This window comes from Gorilla gorilla, chromosome 15 (assembly GCF_029281585.2).
Source record: "Gorilla gorilla gorilla isolate KB3781 chromosome 15, NHGRI_mGorGor1-v2.1_pri, whole genome shotgun sequence".
Classification (NCBI taxonomy): Eukaryota; Metazoa; Chordata; class Mammalia; order Primates; family Hominidae; genus Gorilla; species Gorilla gorilla.
This window is the reverse complement of record NC_073239.2, coordinates 113,634,392-113,649,042: the sequence shown is the minus strand read 5'-3', so window position 1 is coordinate 113,649,042 and position 14,651 is coordinate 113,634,392. Positions and strand designations below refer to the sequence as shown.

General features: G+C 46.1%; 1 long non-coding RNA gene across 1 annotated transcript in view; it reads right to left on the bottom strand.

Moving 5' to 3' along the window:
* LOC129526722 (uncharacterized) overlaps positions 1-14,651 on the bottom strand; it is a 70,492-nt gene that overhangs the window by 42,499 nt on the left and 13,342 nt on the right. Inside the window, exon 3 of the long non-coding RNA XR_008671455.2 lies at positions 10,453-10,580. This is a non-coding gene — a long non-coding RNA (uncharacterized lncRNA). The remainder of the gene's footprint in view (positions 1-10,452; positions 10,581-14,651) is intronic.

Below are 14,651 nucleotides of genomic sequence, written 5' to 3'. Positions count from 1 at the left end.
TAGGTGCCCTGATCTTGGACTTCCCAGCCTCCAGAACTGTGAGAGAATAAGCTTTTCTTTACAAGTTACCTAGTCTCAGGTATTCTGTTACAGCAGCACAAAACAGACTAAGACACATAGTGTATATCCATTTGTCTGAGACATGGATATTTTGTTTCTGTATCCCAGTTATTGTAAATAAAGCTGTATTGAATATGGGAGTGCACATATCTCTACATGGTGCTGATTTCAGTTCCTTTGTATCTAACCAACAGGGATTGCTGGGTCATATGGTAATTTTGTGAGAACTGCTACACTGTTGTCTATCATGGCAACCCTAACTCACATTCCCAGCAACAGTGTACACTCCCTCGCTGTTTCTTATCCCCACACGTTAACTTAAGCCATTCATTTCCCCAGCACACCTTTCCTGACCAACTCCCCTTCTAAGTTCGCTCCTTCAGGTATCCCAAGTGCTCACTGGAGGTTAGGTTGCTGCAGTGAGTATTTTTCATGCATCAGCTCATCTGACTATTGCCATAGTCCTGTAAGGTGGAGATTCTGACTGTTTCCATTTTGCAGGTAAGGAAACAAAGATTGTGTAGTTATGCAATGTGACCAGGGTCACAGTTACTAAGTGGGGGTGCCAGGAATTGACCCAGGCCTGTGTAGCTCCCAAGCTCAGCCATAGGAAAATATAATTCCCTTCATCTCACAGAGGCTGAACTGGTAGCTAGAAAAGTTAAGAGGTTCCCCTGATTCCACCATTGTTTCATAGGGGTCTGATCCAGCATCCAGCTCCCAAACACTCCCTAGGACTGGGAGCTATTGGAGGACAGAGAGAGTTTCTTACTTGTTTCCACATCCCAGCACTTGGCATAGGATCTGGCCCCGAGCAGGTGCACCAACAAATGGGAACTGAATAACCAAGCCAGCCAAGTGGCAAGAGACGGTCACACTGTCATGGTTTGTGGGCTGTATCCATGGGTCTGAGGGACAGAGGAAAAAAAGACTCCAAGGCCCCTGCCTGCAGCAACGAGTCCTAGTCCTCCAGGAAAAGCAGAGGACTCAGAAGGCTCAAGTTCACGTCCTGGCTCTGCCCCAGTGCACTGCGAGTATACTGCAGAGACCCCCTCTTTGCTTCATCATGTGTGAGGAAGGGACAATAACATGACTTTCACAATAGCTCTGGTCTTTGTTCCTATTTCCTTTCAGCCTGGAGGCATTCCCTGCCCTGCGCTGACCCTTGAAATCTCTGCAAACCCTGAAGGACATAATAGGGACTTGGACTTGCATTCTCAAGGCAAGGATGGTTTGCTTTGAGCAGGGTCCTGTCCCAGATATGTTTGCATTGGAGAAACAGCTCCTCTGGGGCAGAGAGGGCAGGACGGGTGGCAGGTGGTGCCATGAAGGGGAGGCTGCTATAGGGGGCCATCCAAGGGGTGGTGAGCCCTGCTGGGCATAGCCCAGGGGGCTCTTCACATGGAACCCTGACGGCCCTGGTAACTGGTCGACCACAGAGCTTGTGGGAGAGAAGATTTAAAGCTGCCTCCCAGGTTTCTGGCCTGTGTGGATGATAATACAACTTACCATGTTTATAAGACCAAAGGAAGAGTGTGAGGGCAAAATGTTGAGTTATGTTTGGGACCTATTTAGTTGGAGGGTCTGTGGGACAGCCCAATGTGACTTTCAGGAGCCAGTTGCATGGGTGTAGAGTTTGTTTAGAAGGGAGCTTTGGATTGGAATGCACATTTGGGATAGTTGTACAGATGGTACAATGAGATGGCGCAGAGAGTGGGGGAGGGGGGCAGGAAAGAAGCAGCAACTGAGTCTGTAACCCTGGCAAATGTCAGTGTCAGAGGATGACTGGGAAGGTCCTGAGAACGAATAGTTGGAGGGGTAGCAGGGAATCCCAGAGAGACTGCTATTGTAAAAGCCAAAGAAGGAAAGAATTCAAAAAGAAGGAAGTAATAACAGTGTCCTGGGCCTAGGGAGGTCAAGAGAATAACTGAAAAGTATTCACTGGACTCATCAGCTAGCAGTGGGAAGAGCCACGGTAAACGCCCCCTGCTTCTCCACCTTCCCCCTCCTCCGCACAGTCCAACTTGCCCAGAGATGGCCTCTGTGCAAAACCCTTCCCTGCTCCACACTCTGACTCCTTTTTAAATATTCTGGACCTGGTTGAGGGCCCCAGAACCACAGAACTGATTTTTCCTTGTTTCCTTTGTAGATTCTCCTGCTCACTTTAATGACAGGTCTCTCCGTGGAAACTGAGGCAGGAAGCATGCCACACTGACATTGTGTTACAGAGTTACTGGACTTTGGGGAGAGCAGACTCAGTGGCCTGCTACAGGAAGGAGCTGGATGTCCCTGGCTGGAGGAACTGATGGGAAGCAGGAAGGGCAGAAAGATGGGGCTAGTTCAAGGTGCTACAGGAATAGTGGCATCCTGAGAGAAGGCGCCCAGCCCCACCTGTACTGAGAACCACTCAGGCACACAGAGGAGGTAGGCACAGCTCCCGGGCAAGTCCACATGGTGACACCAGTGCAGCCTCTTGGGCTCAAATAGTTTTGTGCATGGAAGTGCTATTTACAAAGCTGTCCTCAAGATTCAAGGAGAAAGAAACTTGTTTTTAAGAATGGGAAACTAAAGGCAATTTTTAAGAAGACAGAGAGAGAGAGGAGGGAAAACCCATCAAATGTCATTAGACTTCATCAGAACCATTTCTCATACTGACAAAAGAGAAATAACAAAGATTGTGTTGTTGTTATTTTTCCAGAGGGATAGTGTGTATGCCAGTGAAGAAGGAAGTCATAAAAGATACCAGGGAAATGCAATAACTGGATATTTCAGTGCATGGGAGTCTGATTCTTTGGGGGCAGGGAAAACCACAGTGGAACACTTGAGATGCCCTACTTAATTTTGAAAGAAAAGGAAAATTATTGGAGATTTCAATGGCAGGCCGATCACAGGCCTCTACCTCTGCCTCAGCAAGGAAATTAGTTGCCATGGCAACTTCAGGTTGCATCATTAAGAATTTTTAAAATGTTGAGAGAGTGGGGAGGCAGAGCTTTAAACGCTGAAGGAGGAGGTAGAGACAGGAAAGAGAAGTGAGGCTTAAGAAGTAAAAGAAGTGATCCAGGGACAAGCAGAAACCTTGGCAAAGAGAGGAAAGGAGTGGGGCCTCCCTTCCCAAGTGGATGTTTTTATTGCCCCTCTTAGAATCATGGAAGGAAATGGCGTATTACCCCATATTTGGGTTCCTTTTTGTTTCATGTCATAATTTGATCATTTTTTTTCTCTTGTCCATTAAAAGGAAAAAATTAGAAAGATGAAGAGGATCTCAAGATCCTTTATTTTATTTATTTTTTGTTTTTTGAGACAGGGTCTCACGCTGTCACCCAGGCTAGAGTGCAGCGGTGCAATCACGGCTCACTGCAGCTTCAACTTCCCCAGGCTCTGATGATCCTCCTGCCTCAGCCTCCCGAGTAGCTGGAACTATAGGTGTGTGCCACCATGCCTGGTTAATTTTTGTATTTTTTATAGAGATGGAGTCTCAGTGTGTTGCCCAGGCTGGTTTCAAACTCCAGGGATCAAACAATCCTCCCACCTTAGCTTCCCAAAGTGTTTGGATTACAGGCGTGAGCCACCACTCCTGGCCTGTTTTATTTGTAAAAGTATAGAGCCGGGTGTGGTGGCATGCACCTCTAGTCCCAGCTACTCAGGAGGCTGAGGCAGGAGGATCGCTTGAGCCTAGGAGTTCGAGGCCTCAGTGAGCTATGATCTCGCCTGTGAATAATCACTGCACTCCAAACTGGGCAACATAGCAAGATCTCACCTCTTAAAAAAGAAAGATAAAAGTATTGAATGGATCATTATATTTCAAGTTATTTCCCCAATGTTCTTAAATGGTTTGGTCCTGAACTTGCCCATCTGACAGATTACAAAAATCAAACTTTGTGTTCCATGTCAACTTCTTAAAGTTCTCCCCTAGCTCTCCAGGTGTATGGAAAAAAATCATGGGTGTTATTACAGAGAATTATATTTCTGTCCAAGGAAGCATTTTTATCCAAAGAACCATGGATGAGAGATTATACCACCACTCTATCACTATTATATTATTTCTTTTTAAGAAATGTGGTTATTGTTTTCCTTTTGCCTGCATCGTTATACAGAAGGAGGAGAGGGAAATTCAGATGATCACCAGATCATTAATTACCTGGGAAAGCTGGAAAAATTCTCCACTTTCAGCTTGGAAATATGTGGATGGTTAAATGTCTGGTGGGTCATCAGTTCCATGTTGCACCTGTCCTTGTATCAGCCCCAGCAGTTCATAGCCCGTCCTTCCGATGTGGGTCCCAGTTTAAATCCTCGACTGTGCCTGTCACGGCCCTTTGAAAGGGGCTCCCTTGGCAAACAGTTTTCCTAAAGGCGAGGGTTTCTGCAAATCCTGCGGAAAGCTGGTGAACATACCTGTGTGCCGTGGTGACAGAGGGACTCAAACCAAATACAACACAGCAGTGTCTGCAAGGGACGAGCCCCACCTCGGGGCAGGAAAGCTGGTGTCAGGGAGCCCCAGGCTGGAGATGGGCTGCCTGAGAGCCACCTTCTTCTCTGCTTGGAGAGAAGACAGAGCCACCTTTTGTGGTCCTGAGCAAAATCTGCATACACTCTCCAAGCCTGTTTCTTTCCAGGGCAAATGGGAACAGTAATAATAACTGCTGGTCGGAGGAGGGATCAAGTGGGGTGAGACACAGAGAGCCCTGTGTGGACAATAAAGGGTTACATGGATGTCAGGTGTCCTCCTCAGGGGGACAGGTGCCAGGCTCCAGGTTTTATGGCACAGGACGATGTTGGCCACACTGGAGAGGCTACTCAGGACCTACCTGCCTGGTTCTCTGGATGATGGAGGCCACTGTCTTGGCTTTGGGCCAACTAAAGGCAGACAAGAAACAATACTAGTTGAGAAGGTCCACACTGCCCAAACCATATCAACTCCATGGAGGCGTCAACCCCAGGACGCCAGCCTCCTTACTCAATGGGGTGACAAAACAGTGAACTAAGTGGCGCAGCATCCTGGGCAGGACTATGGCAAGCTTCTGCTCTCTGCTAGCTACTGCTCACATCACTGATCCACAAGGCTGGCCTCACTGCACCCTCCAACCCTCCTCCCATGCCACCACACCTAGGGACCCCTCCAGCTTTTCTCAGAGACCATCCTCCTCTTAGCGAGGCAATGCTCCCTGAACACAGGCAACTCTTTTTTCCCTCTTGTGCAAGTGGCTATGTGGTTAGTAGCAGGGCTCCGACTTTCTGTACTTGGGTTAACCCAGTTTCCAAATACTCACAAGTTGTTCTTTCTGTCAGCCATTCACCCATCCCCCACCCGTCCATCCCATCAATCAACAAACATTTACATAACGCCTTTGCTAAACACTGGCTGAACCAGAGGTCAGCAAACGACAGCCCATGGCCAAATCCAGCTTGATAGCTTGATGTTTTTGTAGATAAAGTTTTATTGGAACACAGCTGTGCCCATTGTTTACATTTTCGCTATGGCCGCTTTTACTCTAAAATGGCAGAACTGAGTAGTTGCAAGAGTCCTTATAGCCTACAAAGCTGAAAATATTTACTATCAGAAATATTTACAGAAAACGTTTTGTGGATTCTTGGGCTGGTCACTCGGCAGGGTAGGGAGGGCCGCAATAGCAGAGGAAGGAGATACAAAGCAGGATCAAATTTGGGTCCTGCCCACAAGGAGCTTACAGTTGCAAGAAATAAGTTGGGGGTGCTATTAGACTTTTACAGGTCAGGCTGTCTTCAGGGACAATCAGAGAAAGTGCTAAGAGAGCACAAAGGCAGAAAGTCCAGGTTCACAGGGGAACTCAGGAAGTGTCTGGAGGCTGGGTCTTGCAAGATGGGTTGGCTCAGCCACATGCCTATGAAGAGGTGAGGGAAGAGCATTCACAAGGAAGTGGCTCTGTGGACAAGGGTGCCAGTGCAGGAACCGGGTTGTGCACCTAGGAAGCAGGTGCTTCAGTTAGTTGTGAAGGTGAGATGCCTGACAAGGAGGATTGAGAGAAACAGTGCAAGGAGAGGTTGGGTCAGGGTACTGGAGGGTCTTGAATGCCAGGATAAGGAATTTGGAGCTTATTCTCTAGATGCAGAAAGTTTTTAAAAGTTTTTGAGCTGGAGAATGAATGGGGAAGCTGTGCTTTGGGACCATTAAAAAGGCAGCCAGGTGTAGTATAGACTAGAGATTGATATTTCCAAGAGAAATTACACCTTAAGATTTATTCTCCCTAACCTAGTCAAATGAAGTAATCTATAAGAAGAATTTTGTAAGCTATAAAATGTATGGGATTATTGTGATTATTTATTATAAGAATAATGCTAACCCAGGTAAGATTTAGACCTTTCTGTTCAGATTCATTTCTGTGTTTCAATCACTTTAACAATTCCCCCATGCTGGGTTGTATTTTGACTTCCCCAGACTGTAATTATAGCCCATTTCATATTGGGTGTGACGCAATTCAACAGTAACGTCCTAAGCCTTCATTTCCAAGGCAGTTATTTTTGGTACGACACAGAACATGTCATGTCATCGTAATATCACACAACAAAGGGTTGAACTCCATCCAGGACAGAACACTTCCCACCAATGGGCCCCGGACATACCCTTCCCATGGCCTTGGCCCAGAGGAGGGCTGACTCTGTTGTAATAGGACCATTACCAAAGGGCCAAGTTTTCAAAAGGATAAAGAGCCACAGGGCCATGCAGTTCCCAGGCAGCATGAGGAAGAAATGAATCCTTCAAGGCTGGGCATGGGAGATCTCTACTAAGAATAAATCCACATGCGATTGGTTGAAAATGTGACAGACGCACTTTGTTTTAAAAAGTTAAGCTAAAAATCTTAAAATCAAGCTTGTTTTTAATAAAGTTAATAAAATTTAAATTATAACAGCAGCTGTGCATTAATTCTTAGAATGAATAAGTGGTAAATTGGTGAGGGGGCATGATTTTTCCAACAAAATTGCAAGACAACAGGTTATAACATCCTTCATTCCATGTTTGGCCTCCCAGTATAGTAATAAAATCTATTTTTTAAAAAATCAAGGATTTAATCCATTGTCTCAAAGGCTTTTCTCTATCCATTGATATGAAATCATTCAAAACATCAATCAGATCATCACTCATGATGGTAATTAAGCACTAACTCTTCTTTTTTCTTACATTTCTGTTTTTTTTTTAAATTTTTATTATATTTTAAGCACTAACTCTTCTAAGGTGGGTCTTCCTTTTGCCAATGGCTTCTGCAGTAGTTCAACCAGTTCTCTAATATCACTTGCAATGACTTCAAGAAATCCTTCACCATTGGCCAGATGCATAACTTCCCTTTGTAAATGGTTTGCCACTGCTCTCATCCTATTCATTCCCAGACTGAGAGACAGCGTCAATGTGGTGGGCAGAAGAGAGGTCATAGTTTTTCAAAAGGAAGGAGCCTCCGGAAGGTGGGGGCCAGAAAACCTCCATCCTGAGGCCAGGAGCTTCTACAGCTTCAGTAGGGCCCTGAAACTGCCCAGCAATCTCTGCCGTGGCCCTGCTCCTCTCCTTACACATTCCCAGAGTCAGCTGCACTTGGAACCCTCTCTACACTCTTTGGAGGTGTGGCCTCCTCTGCTCACCCTCTGGGAATGACTCACCCACTACTCTGCAGGGAAAACAGAGGCCTGAGATTGAATATCTGCCACCTCTTGCCCCCACACCTACAGGCTCAGGGGTGTCAGCCACAGACCTCACCCACTTTCCTCGAGCCCTCAGGGGGAGGTCCCATCCCTCTGCATGAGCTTCATCTCTCCCTGTCTTCTGGGTTCAAACCCCTTCCTATCAGTGCCTGGAAGCCACCTGTCATTTTCTTACCAGTCTTCCTTCCTTCCCTCCCTTCACTGTGGCTTCCTTAGGAGTGGAGTCAACTTCCCACCCCATTGGCTGTGGACTTGACCAGGTGACTTTGCTGTAGCCAGTGAAACGTGGGTGGAAGGATGGTATGACAGTTCTTGGTGGGGCGTTAAGGAGCACAGCGTGACCTGGTGCTCTTGTGCTGCTGCCATTTGCAAGGAAAAGGCATGTCCAAGGTGGTTATTGCATTCTCAGCCCCAATCCTGGGACAAGAGTGGATCTGAACTGAAGGCCATAAGACCCACAGAGAGAAGGAAATGCTTATTTAGAAAACCCTGGAGATTTGGATTTGCTGCACATCATTATTGCTACAAAACCAATACACCCGCTTCTTCTCCACAAACTGTGAACACATATAAATTTCTAAGTTTATCTTAACAAAATTCTATGGGTACACAAGTGAAGGGTGTAGTCAACCCTACCAGAGAATAAGAAAGAGGATCCAGATTATTTTGTTTTTGGGGAGGGAGAGTTGTATGCTTTTTATTCTCTATCCCAAGAGGCAGTCTTGCATGGTAGCAATGAGTGTGGATTTTGGAGCCAGTTGGCCTCGATCCTGGATCTATTACCATCTGACTGTATAACTTTGGGCAAGTTACTCAACCTTTCTGTTTTTTGCATCTGTGAAAATGAAATGTCAATAATAATATCACCTTCATAGCAATGTCATGGGAAGAATTAAGTGAGCTAATATATAGCACTTACAGTCGAGCCTGGCATAAAGTAAGATGTGTTCAATCAAGGTGATCATTATTATTATGTGACTCTCCTCTCCTGCTGGCTGTGAACTCACACCCATCTCTGTAGCCCTGCAGTCTAAACACACAGCCTGTTACATAATAGGTGCTTCGTGAATGCCTCTCGAAATACCTGCAACCCACCTACCATTTCTCAGACGTCCCTAACTCAAGCAACAAAAGCCTGTGCTTCTTGGAGAGGCCTCCGGGGACTCACAGTACACAAACTCCCACTGTGTCTCTTTTAAAGGGATTGCCTAATTAGGTCAGGCCCACCAGGAGAGTCTTCCTTTTGAACCATTTACAGCCAGCTGAATAGAGACCTTAACTACATCTGCAACATCCCTTCATCTTTACATATAAGTAAACTAATCATGGCAGGTTACTAGCCTAACCAACTAACTAACCTATGAGTAACTTAATCATGGCAGTGATATCTATAAAAGGTATGTAAATGGCTTATTCACAGGTCCCACCCACACTCAAGGAAACGAGATGCAGGGTGTGTGTACCATCTTAGAATTCCACCTACCACACCACACTAGAGATTAAAACTTCCTTTGCTGGGGAGAGAGTAGGGCAGGAGGGAATTAAGAGGGTTGATCGTGGTAGGTGCCCAAGAAGGGAACATGAACCCTAGCAGCCCTGCCTCTAAAACCTGGCTGAGCCTCACAGGAGGCACAGTGGAGATTGAGAAGAAACTCAGAAGTAATGGGGCAGGACTTGGGAGCAATAGGGTCTGTCCCTCTTTTTCTGGATGATGATGGGGGAGAGGCAAGCTGCACTAAGTCTGGAGAAAGAACATTAAGGTATAAATGGCCACACAGGGTATTAGGCAGAGAGGACCTGAGACAGTCTTTTCTATGTTCTAGAAGCCTCAGAGTGGCCAGGACAAGAGTTGGCCTCTGCCCCTCCCCCTGAGAGGGCCTGCAGAAGTGACTTCCATACTGTCTGATGTGGAAAGGCGTTAAGGTCAGGATGAGCGATGGCTCAGCTGCACATCAGCAGGTCAAAGCTTGGGGACCAGAGAAGATGATGCACATCTCAGCCAGTGGCATAATGGATGGCTAATGACTGAGCAATAGACGCTCTGCTCCCTGGCCTCATTCCATGCATTATGCAAGGCTCTGGGACATAGTTAGAACCCTGGAGAAAGGCGGGAAAGAGCTACAGTGAGGTCGCATAGAATCACAATTGGGTGAACATCAGTCAGTGGAATGGGATTTGGATTAGTTTCCAAAGACTGCCCTAACTAATGACCACAAACTGGGTGGCTTAAAACAACAGAAATTTATTTTCTTAGAGTTCCAGAGACCAGGAGACTAAAATCAAGGTGTTGGGAAAATTGGTTCCTCTTGGAGGTTCTGAGGGTAAATATGCTCCATGCCTCACTCCTGGCTGCTGGGGGCAAACCTTGACTTGCAGATGCATTGCCCCAATCTCTGCCTCAGGCTTCACATCATCTCTTCTCTGTTTCTCTCCGCATCTCCTCCTTTTCTGTCTAAGAACACTCATCATTGGATTTAAGGCCCACCCTAAATCCAAGATGATTTCAAGTCTAGATCCTTAATTTCAATACATCTGCAATAATGTTATTTTAAAATAAAGTCACATTCTCACATACTGGGGATGAGGACTTGGACATAGTTCTTGGCAGGAACATAATTCAGCCCACTACAGGGTTCACAATAGAAATTAAGGTAACATCAGCAGCCATAACACATAAACCCCCAAATCTCAGCGACTGTACGTATCAGAAGTTGATTCCTTACTTACGTAACCGCCAATGCCTATATTCCTGGTCAGCAAGAGGTGGGGCTCTACTCCACACAGTAGCTCAGGGACTCAGGCCCTGCCATCTTCAGCCTGCAGCTTCCAAGATCATCTTAGGCCTTGATAGCCACCTGGAAGTTGTTCAAGAGACAGGGAGAAGAATGAGGGAGAAAAGACTGGGTAGAGAAGATACATCTGTTTCTTACCCACAACCTAGCAATGACATTGCTGAGAAGTAGTCGGTGACCCCACCTAGATGCTAGGGGCCAGGGGCTCCCCTGGCTGGACAGCCATTCCCAGACATTCCTGAAGGGATTCATGAATCCTTGGTGAATAGCTGGCCATTTATGCCACAGCTAGTAATGAGAAAATGAGTAAAATTTCTTACACACGTAAGCTAATGGTCTGAGTTTTGTGCCCGTTACACAACTGTAACAAATGTATTTTCCAGGCCACACCCTCTGGGGACACATTTAGGTCCTGTTTTATTCTGTTTGGGCTGCTATGACACACGATAAACTGGGTCACTTTTAAACAACAGCTTATTATTTTTCACAATTTATTGCACTCAGTTCTGGAAGCAGGGAAGTCCAAAATCAAGGTGCTAGCAGATTCAGCGTCTGGTGAGGGCCTACTTTCTGGTTCATGGAAAGCACTGGTGGAAGGCCAGCCACAGTGGCTCACACTTGTAATTCCGGCATTTGGGGAGGCTGAGGTGGGCCAATCATTTGAGGCCAGGAGTTCAAGACCAGCCTTGCCAACATGGTGAAACCCCATCTCTATGAAAAATACAAAAAAAATTAGCTGGGCATGGTGGCATGCACCTGTAGTCCCAGCTACGTGGGAGGCTGAGGCAGGAGAATCGCTTGAACTCAGGAAACAGAGGTTGTAGTGAGCTGAGACTGCACCACTGCACTCCAGCTTGGGCAACAGAGCAAGACTCCATCTCAAAAATAAAAAAAATTTAAAAAAAAGAAAGCAAGCACTGGTGAAAAGGGTGAGGTAGCACTCTGGGGACTCTTTTATAAGGGCACTGATCCCATTCATGAGGGCTCCACCCTCATGACCTAATCACCTCCCAAAGGCCCCACCTCCTAATACTATCTCCTTGTGTGTTGAGTTTCAACACAGGACAAACATCAGACCACAGCAGACCCTAAACTGGAGCCAATTAGTTATTTTGCTTGCTCCTGAAGGCTCCAGTTTCTGGCAGCACCGCATTTCCCTCTGAGTACTTCCCCTCTGCTCAAAGTGGGAAGGGTGCACCTCAGCTCTCCATACTTCCCCCCCAGGCCTCCACTTGTCAGGCCCCTGTGGGTTTGCCTCAGCCATATCTAACTCCTCCAGGAGCACTGTACCACCTCAGTTGCCCAGAGAATCCACTGCTCTTGCCAGGGTCCAGGGAGAGTCAACCCCTAATGCAAAATGACCTTCCTTACCTGCTACATGCCTGGATCATTTTCACTGCTGTAGGTGTCCCAAGCCAGGGCTCAGCTCCTTCTCCCTGGGCCTTTTCTCCCAGCTGGAGCTCATGTCAGCCCCAAAGACCTCCACCCCAAGTCTGTCTGAGGGCCTGCTTCCAACACAGGGTCAGCCCTCCTTCACTCTTCTCTAGGAAGCCCCCTTTCCCCTCCTCCAGCCAGATCTTCCCAACTCCAATAGCATTTTCCTGCCCTCACTTGAGCTGTGTGTTCTTCTGGAAGGAAGAAGTTTGCTACTTAAAAATGCCATTGAAGACATATAGCCACCCTTGCATATGTTTCCAAAAAATATAGGTCACGTGGCAGGGCTATGTGACAATTATGGTCAGATATTGGTTTTTAATTCTGTGAAAAAATCAGGAAGGAGGGTGTTCTAGAGGGAAATGGAGGAAGAAACTACCAATACAGACACCATCACAGCAGTGTTCCTCTTTCTCTCAAATCACTGCTGACATCCCTGGGGACCCCAGCAGGAGAACAAAGTATACAAGGTACGTCTCTACACTGGGGCGTCTCACCCTCAGCACGAGTGACATTTAGGGCTGGACAAGGCTTTGTTGTGAGACTGTCCTGTGTGCGGTAGGATGTTTGGCAGCATCTTCAGCCTCCACCCACTAGATGACAGTAGCACCCTCCCCATTGCAAGCTGCAGCAGTCAAAAACACCTCCAAACATTGCCAAATGTCTCCTGGGGGACAAAATCACCCCCAATTGAAAAGCACTGCTCTTAAGCAATAGGACAAACTGTTGTTGAAGAAGCACGCAGAGATTTACAGTTGGGGACAGTGCTGTCCAAATACAATGTGAGCCACAAATGCAAGCCACAGCTGTAATTTTAAATTTTCTAGTAGTGACATTTTTAAAAGTTTTGAAAATGGTGAAATTAGTTCTAATCATATAGTTTGTTTAACCCAATATGTATTATACAAAATGTTCTTTAACATGTAATCAATATTAAAAGTTACTAATGAATAGTCTTTTTTTTTCCTGGTACTTTGTCTTGGAACTCCAGTGAGTGTTTTTTTATCTAAAGCACATCTTAGTTTGGACTAGCCACGTTTCAAGTGCTCAGTAGCTACACAAGGTGAGTGGCCACTGTCTTGGCCAGTGCTGGCTGGGAAGCATGCATGGCTTTATGATAAAACCATACACATTAGAATCAAGCAAGCGGTAGCCTCAAGTTCCAGCTCACAAGCTATGTGACCCTGAGCAAGTAAGTCTCTCGGAGCCTTGACTTCTCTATCTGTAAAATGTGACAGTGATACATTCTGCATAGGGTCTATGTAAGTCCATTCTCACATTGCTATAAAGAACTACCTGAGACTGGGTAATTTATAAAGAAAGCAAGTTTAATTGGCTCATGGTTCTGGAAGCTGTACAGGAAGCATGGCTGGGGAGGCCTCAGGAAACTTACAATCATGGTGGAAGGCAAAGAGGAAGGAGGCACGTCTTACATGCCTGGAGCAGAAAGAAGAGAGAGGGAAGGTGCCACACACTGTAAAACAACCAGATCTCATGAGAACTCACTCACTATCATGAGAACAGCATGGAGGAAATCTGCCCCCATGATCCAATCCCCTCCCACCAGGTCCCTCCTCCAACACTGGGGATTACAATTCGACATAAGATTTGGGCAGGGGGGCAAATTCAAACCATATCAGGGTCATTGTGAGGATTACGAAGAAGAAGAGAGGTTTGAAGCACCCTCAAAACAAGCAGAGCATAGTGGTCCCCCTTTAGGGGTTAGTCTCCTTCCTCCGATGAGCAGTTCCCTCCTGAGCAATGGGTAAGTACGCCTCAAGGTGGCCACCACAGGGAGTCCATAATGCCCCCACTGACCTGCTTTGCTCTCCCTCCCTGGAAACAGCATATCCCCAAAGGTCTCAGCCCCACTAAATCTCCTCTTCCAGGCAGCAAGATTCATCTGTGCCATGTGTTTGCCCCTTTATTTGTTAATAAAAGTGCTTTTCCTAGAATGCAGTCAAAAGGGGGAGTGGGGAGTAATAACATGTGTTTGGTGTCTCCGATATTAATAGCACCAAGTGTCACATGCTATGACAGCGATGAAAGTGGGTATGGACTCGGGACCCCCTCTTTTCTGGGAGGCAAAGCTCCCCCCTTGCAAACAGAAAATAAACACAGCCCTGGTGGAGCACAAATGCCAATAACTGTGAGATTTTGATTAAATAATAGATATGTGTTCAGAAGTACTTCTTTAGAGTATGTGATTAAGAAAGATAACTAGACATTCTTACAGCCCTAATGATAATAATTACCACAACATATAAAGTGCAGAATATGACACCAGAAAGGCCATTATTAACCTTTCCCAGGGTTATTTTTTGGGGTGTATTTTTGACACCATGGACACTAGCATTCAGAAACTAAATAAAACTATAGCTGAGGCAATTACCCTCAGCCATTGCCCTGATCCAGCCTGGGATCAGGACAAATAAAGGGGGATGAGAAGGGGAGAGAGAGAAAGAGACAGTGTGCTGGGGGCATAAAAAGTATTTTATACAAAACAGATGCTTGTTTAATATCGAACATCTGGCCAGTCTTATAAAGATTTGTATTAACATTTCTGCAACTGTCAGTAATTCAGAAAACTGACAGAGCTTCCCTGTTTAAATTTTTGCTATAAATAACAACCTTAGATTTTTTTTTTTCTGCTTGCATGCAATTTGGGTCCCTGACATCTGATACCCAACTGCTCAGCAC